This window comes from Mytilus edulis, chromosome 3 (assembly GCF_963676685.1).
Source record: "Mytilus edulis chromosome 3, xbMytEdul2.2, whole genome shotgun sequence".
NCBI classification, from domain to species: domain Eukaryota; kingdom Metazoa; phylum Mollusca; class Bivalvia; order Mytilida; family Mytilidae; genus Mytilus; species Mytilus edulis.
In genome coordinates, this window is record NC_092346.1 from 96,530,764 (window position 1) to 96,537,772 (window position 7,009).

The 7,009-nt window shown below is 29.6% G+C and overlaps 1 long non-coding RNA gene across 1 annotated transcript; it reads left to right on the forward strand.

The window, feature by feature from the left end:
* The first annotated feature begins 518 nt into the window (after window positions 1-518).
* On the forward strand, window positions 519-5,429 carry LOC139517860 (uncharacterized). The gene is made up of 2 exons (XR_011663218.1): window positions 519-611; window positions 4,884-5,429. It is a non-coding gene; the product is annotated as an uncharacterized lncRNA (long non-coding RNA).
* Window positions 5,430-7,009: the final 1,580 nt, after the last annotated feature.

Consider the following 7,009-nt stretch of genomic DNA (forward strand, 5'->3'; position numbering starts at 1 on the left):
TGCAACAACTGTGTTACGATATTTATCCAGTCGAGACAATTGAACTTTAATATTTAAAGCGGGAGGTGCCGAGCTTTTTGAATAATTGAAACTTAACTGTTGAGAGTGGAGAAATATCATTATACACGAGTTGTGCTGGAATCTGTTTCTCTGATGATTTTTATCTGCTTTTTCAAAGATTTGCAGAGGGTTGTGCTCTTTTATATGTGACGTCTCCAGACATGGTCGCCTTTTTTCACGACGTCACAATATATTTTAGCCGTGAACAGATATCTCTTTTTTTTTTTTTTTTTTTTTTCAACTTCAGATACTTTATTTCACTATAATAGTTGTTAACAAATCCCCTTAATGTTACAACAATGGCACTAAGGTTCTGCCCTGTATGGTTAATTACCAATAAAACCAGGGGATTTCATTGGCAAACTTTTATAATTCTACATAGTATTGCGTGTTAGTTACAATTTACAGAGTAATAGCTGTCTACAACATGTGTGCATTACTTTACTTAAAACAATGAAAAGAAAACGGAATTTTGACCGTTTTTTGTTTAACTTTTAGTTTCTGATTAATCGACAGTGAGAGAGCATGGTTTCGATCAGATCGATCAAGAGGTCAGTATAATCGAATTATGATTGTTTTTTAGATAGTATCTTAGCATTCAAATACACTTAACATTGAATAATATAATATATCTGATATTCAAACAAAAATTTAAAGAGCAATTTTGTTAAGAAATTTTCCTTCTTTTTATTTCAATGAAATTTTTGTGATTCTCAAAAAACTAGGTCAATCAAATGTAAACAAGACAGACAGAGAATCAAATTTCTAAAATTTTTCTTTGAAGTTTTCTCAAAAAGGAATTTTTCGGATGATATAAAATTTGTGTATCAATTTCGTTTTTTAGGACTGACATCATATTCACATATTTGGTTCTCTTTTCTGATAAAAAAAAGCATTTATAAATCACAAAGCAAACAATTGTTATAATATGATTAAGTACATAATATTCCACATCTTCAATTTTGTACCCTGTTACAAGATTTTTCAGACAAAAAACATGTTGACCAATATTAAGATCCATAAATATTTGGTGTAATAATTTCCAATAATTTTTTACCCATGTGCATTCAAAGAAAAAATGATTATAGCTATCAGATTTGAAACAAAGCTCACAGTTTTCACTATTAATTACCTTCCAGCGATACAGATTATGGTTAATAGCTAAAATATTATGCAGTAGTTTCCATCTAAACATTTTTAATCTATTATCTTTTAAAAAAAGAAAGGTAAAAGATAGATTTTTCTTAATGTAATATATGACATTTTCGCCTGAAAGTTGTTTTTTCCATGAGCAAAAACCAACTGGGAGCTCTTTATTTGACCTGATTATAATATTATAAATTTCTTTAAACTTAATTTTGTCTAGATTGTAATACAATCCATTACAAAACATTTTAATGTCTTGTGTTATGTTGATTTTAGTATGTTTTGATATATTGCTCTTTAATTTTTGGATCCAAATTTTGGGTAAAGCTTTTCGAAGAGAAATTAATTCAGCGATCCAATTTTGTTTCTTTTTAAGTTTATCTAATATTTTATGAGAAATTTCTCCTTTATCATCAATTACATCATTAACAAAAATTATGTTTTCCTTTACCCAATGACTATAATATAAACTTTTGCCACATGTTTTTATATATTGGTTTCCCCAAATAACTTGCTTTCTTATTTCCCTATAATTATCAGGTACTTTTGTCTTCCCTCCTCCATTTTTAATCCAACATTTCAAAATTTCAAAGTAAAATGTAGGTAAGTTTAAAGGTTTTCTAGAGACTTATGAGAATTAAGATTCATTTTAAATATTAAATTATTTTCCCCAAACTTTCTAAGATAAAAAGTAGGTATGATTTTCCAGTTAGCGCAAGTTTCATCAGTTAATCTTTTAACCCAATTTATTTTAATAGCTTCAATGTATGCATCAATATCTGTCATTTTTAATCCCCCTTCAATATAATCTTTTCTTAACACTGAGCGTTTAACTTTCTCGCTACCACCCTCCCATAAAAAATTAAATAAGATTTTTTTAAATTGACTTATAATTTCACTGCTTAGATTTATCAATGAAGCAACATATGTTATATTGGGAATAACTAGTGTTTTAATTATAGTTATTTTTCCTATCATACTCAGTTTTCTTTTCTTCCAATCATTTAGTATCTTTTCTGATTTTTCAAACTGTCTATCTATATTAAGTGTTTCACATTCTTTTTTGTTAAGGCCAAAATAAATGCCAAGACTTTTCACCATATCTTTCCAATTTATACTTTCAAATTTGTCTTTGCAGTGTTTTAGTTTGCCTAACCATATACCTTCTGTTTTGTTTCTATTGAGTTTAAGTCCTGAAAAAGATCCAAAAGTTTCTATTAAATTAAGTGCATGTTTTATTTCATTTTTAGATCTTAAAAAGAGAGTTGTATCATCTGCTAGCTGTGAGATTTTTAGGCTATGAGTTTTTTTATCAATTTTTATTTGTATCCCTTTCAGATCATTATTATCTCTTATTCTACAAGCCAGTATTTCAACAGATAAAACAAACAGTAACGCGCTTAAAGGGCATCCTTGTCGAATTCCCCGTTGAATCCCGAAGGTTTCAGAAATCCACCCGTTATTTAAAATACATCCTTTTATATCACAATAAAGTGTTTTGACCCACTTTTGAAAAGACTTGTTAAATCCAAATTTTTTCAATGTTTCCAGCATGAAGTCCCATTCGAGTGAATCGAATGCTTTAGAAAAATCAATAAATAGTATAGCTCCATCTATATTAAAGTTTTCAGCATAATCTATAATATCTTGAATTTGGCGTACGTTGAATCCTATATATCGATTTTTAACGTAACCATTTTGATCCCTATGTATAATTAGGGGTAAGATTTTTTTTAGTCTTTGTGCTAAGGTATATGTAATAAGTTTTACATCAGTATTCAACAAAGTAATTGGACGGTAATTATCTAAGGACAAAGGGTCATTTTTTTTGAAAATCAATGATATTATCCCAATCTTTTGGGTCTCAGATAAAGTTTCATTATCATAACATGTGTTAGAAACATTCAATACAATATGCTTTAAATTTGGCCAAAATTGTCGATAAAACTCAACTGTTAAGCCATCTTTGCCTGGAGTCTTATTTAGTTTCATATTATAAATAGAAGATGTTAGCTCTTCTAAGGTTAATTTACCATCCACTTGTTTGCTTTCACAAGGATTTAAAGAATGATCAATGGGGGTATTTTCTATGTATGTCTTTAAAATTTCAGTTTCGGGACATGTACTTTTGTACAGAGATTTATAATACTCTTTACTTACATCTAATATTTCACTTTGATCAACAGTAACCTCACCGGTTTTGGTCATTAATTTATTAATAGATTTTCTAGCCTGTCTATTCTTTTCCAGGGATAAAAAGTACTTAGTATTTTTTCCCCTTCCTCTACCCATTTTATTCTTGATCTAACTTGGGCTCCTTTGGCTTTAAAAGAGTAAATCTCTTCTAAATCTTTTTCTAAATTTTTTATTTGATTAAAAAGTTCATTATTTTTCCTATCAGGTAATTTGTCTACTCTTTCATTTAAAAGATTTAGTTTGTTTTCCATTATTAAAATATTATTTTTCCTTTCCTTGGCTTTTGATTTACAGTATTGGATAGTAGACTCTCTTATGTCAGTTTTTAGCAGGTCCCACTGATTTAGGACATTTGTAAGATTAAAATTTTGCTCATACTTTTCAATTAACTTATTTATTAGTTTATTATACTGAGTATCAGTCAATATACTATTATTCATTTTAAAATATCCTTTACCCCGATTGTTTGCATAAATGTCTAATTTAATTGAAATAGCCAGGTGATCTGTGAATGAAATTTGTGCAGGCCTGATATCGGCAGATACAGTGTTTATGCGTGCTTGTGTGCATATTATAAAAAAGTCTATTCTACTAGCTTCATTTGTAGAATTTTTCCTTTTCCATGTGTATTGTTTTTTATCTTTATTTAATTGTCTCCAAATGTCTATCAATTTATGTGTTCTAATTAATTGTTTTAAACCATTGACTGGCTTTTTAAACTTTTTATGTAGTTTATTATTCTTTGTATCTATAGTTGAGAGTAGATCATTCATATCTCCCCCTACTATTAGAGCACCAAGAGTGTGTTCTTCAATTAATTTACTTACTTTTTTATAAAATTGGTTTCTTGCATGAACTTCATTAGGTGCATACAAGTTTACTAAGGTGAAAATCTTATCTTGAATTTCTATATTGATTATAATAATTCTCCCTTCTCTATCACAAAATTCATTAATTAATTTAAAGTCAAGTGATTTATTAATAAAGTAAGACACTCCCCTTGAATTTGTTGTGCCTAGGCTATGAAGATGTTTGCCGTGGAATTCATCGTTAATTTGCTTTATCATATCTTTTGACAAGTGAGTTTCTTGTGCCATTAAAATGTCGCATTTTTGTTGTTGAAACCAAGAGAATAATCTAAAACGTTTTTCCTTTCTCGCTAAACCTTGACAATTAAGTGAGCAAATGTGAAAGTTTTTTGTTTTCATTATAGTATTAAAGAAGTTCAATTGTTAATCTCTTAAACGATTTATTTAAATCTATCAATTTATATAAACTTGTTCTATGTATCGTGACCCAGATAAACACCAAGTTATTTTTAGACCTATAAATAGCACAGGTAAAGTTAATTTCTATTTGTAGTTTCATTACTGACTTTCCGAAAACGTCTGGTATTTTGTAAACATTAACGTTATCACATACTGTAATTTTGATAGCGCGAGTGGTTCTTGTGTATTTACAACTTTTCTTTTCTTTTACAGATATGGAATTAATCGTACCACTGAATGTTGTTAGCCAAATGACTTTACTTGAAGTGCTAAATTCTTGAAATATGTGCACACCGAAAAAGTGTGTGATATTTAAGTTCAAGAACAGGAGGATATTTTTATCTGTTTCTCTGATGTTTAGCAAAATTAACTGTGTAGAAATATGTTCGTATCTTGAAGAAAGGAACATCTGAAGATTGTCATTTACTGAAACTGTACTCTTATAATTAAAGAAGACTGGCTGTTTTTTACTTGTTTTGAAGAATATCTTTTGACAAAGGATTAATGTGTGCCTATGAACAAATTCTAGATGACTATGTGAAGTAAATGTGATTTTTTTTCCCATGGTGATCCTGCATTTCATTAATTTAGTGCTCCAACCAATGAAGCAATTTTCATTTGTTTTAGATGTGCGTGGGACGATTTTTTTTTATCCAAGCAGATTTACCAACTTTAAATTCATAGTCTATACATATTTCATTTACAAATAATTTCGTATGTGCTGTATTTACTACATTTTTAAATAAACATCTATTCTGATATTTCTCTTTTGAATGTATGCTATCTGCAATATAGACATCACATTCACAAATTACAATTTTGTTCACTTGATAAACACAGTCTATGTTTATGATACAAAGTAAACAAAGATATATATACAATATATACAATATTAAAAACATGAAGATTTGTAATTGATAGTTTTAATTAAGATGAGCTTAGGATTTTGTTTTTTTCACAGGTTCTTCTCTCTTGTGAAGCTCATCAGTAGGAGTACTTGCTGTTTTTTTAGTACGTGTTTTTTTCTCTGAACTGATATCTCACTAGTTAGGAGAAATTTTTTTCTTCTAATTTTTGTGCTTTTTCACATTTCCTGACCGATGTGAGAAAAAAAGTTCTCCTCACTAGTGTTCTCGGCAAATGATTGGTTGAAATGTAATTATTACGTTGACTTTTCTTGTTTTCTTCTGAATTTTCTTATTGTGATGTCATGAAAAAAGGCGACCATGACTGATGATGTCACATCAAAAGTACACAACTTTCATCTTGAATTACATCTTGAAATTGACAATCAGGGTCGGTTGAAAAAAAACTTTACGACAAAAGAAATGATTTCAGCTTTCTAATTGTGAACTTTCCATTTCTAAGTAGCAACATACCAGCAGCACCTGCATACGGGGTATATATCTCCCAATTGATACGATATTCCCGTGCTGGCATTTCCCATTATGATTTTCTTGATAGAGGGTGCTGCTCACAAGGAAGCTATTAAACCAAGAGTTGCAAATGCTGAAATCGAAATCATCCCTTCGTAAATTTTACGGACGCAATCACGAGTTGGTTGACCGTTATGGAATAACCGTTTCACATATGATAGCGGATATGTTCCTTATGCCGTTACTACAATACCCTTCCTTTTTCACGAATATGACCTACCGAATTAGACTATTTACCGGATTTGTAATAAAATAAGCAACACAACGGGTGCCACATGAGGAGCAGGATCTGCTTACCCTTTCGGAAACTGAGATAAGTTTTTTGTGGGGTTATTGTTGCTTAGTCTTTAATTTTCTATGTTGTGTCTTCTGTACTATTATTTGTATGTTTGTCTTTTTATGTTTAGCCATGGCGTTATCAGTTTATTTTCAATCTATGAGTTTGACTTTCCCTCTGGTATCTCTCGTTCCCCTTTCTGTATGAAATTCCGTTCCGTTGGTTTATATGTTTGATTTTGTTAGTTGAATTGGACTCCGCATTTTTATATCTTAATAAGAGCTGGTATTGTTTATACCATTTTTTTTTTATTCTAATACAGATCTTTGCTCACTATAACATAATTTTATTTACAACAATTCTGCAAGTTGTTAATTAAAGTCTGTAAATTGGGCAAAGTTAATCAGAGATGAACTTAACAACATTGGACTTGGAGATATGTGGATTAAACAATCAGACCTCGTATTTGAGATTGACTTCCCTCTTATTAAACAACGACTTTTAGATATTAAAAAACAGGAAATGTATTCGTTACTTGATAACAGTAGCAAGTGCCGTATCTATAAATACATTATCAACAGTTTTGATTTACAGTTTTATTTGACAAAATATATTCCTATTGTGTA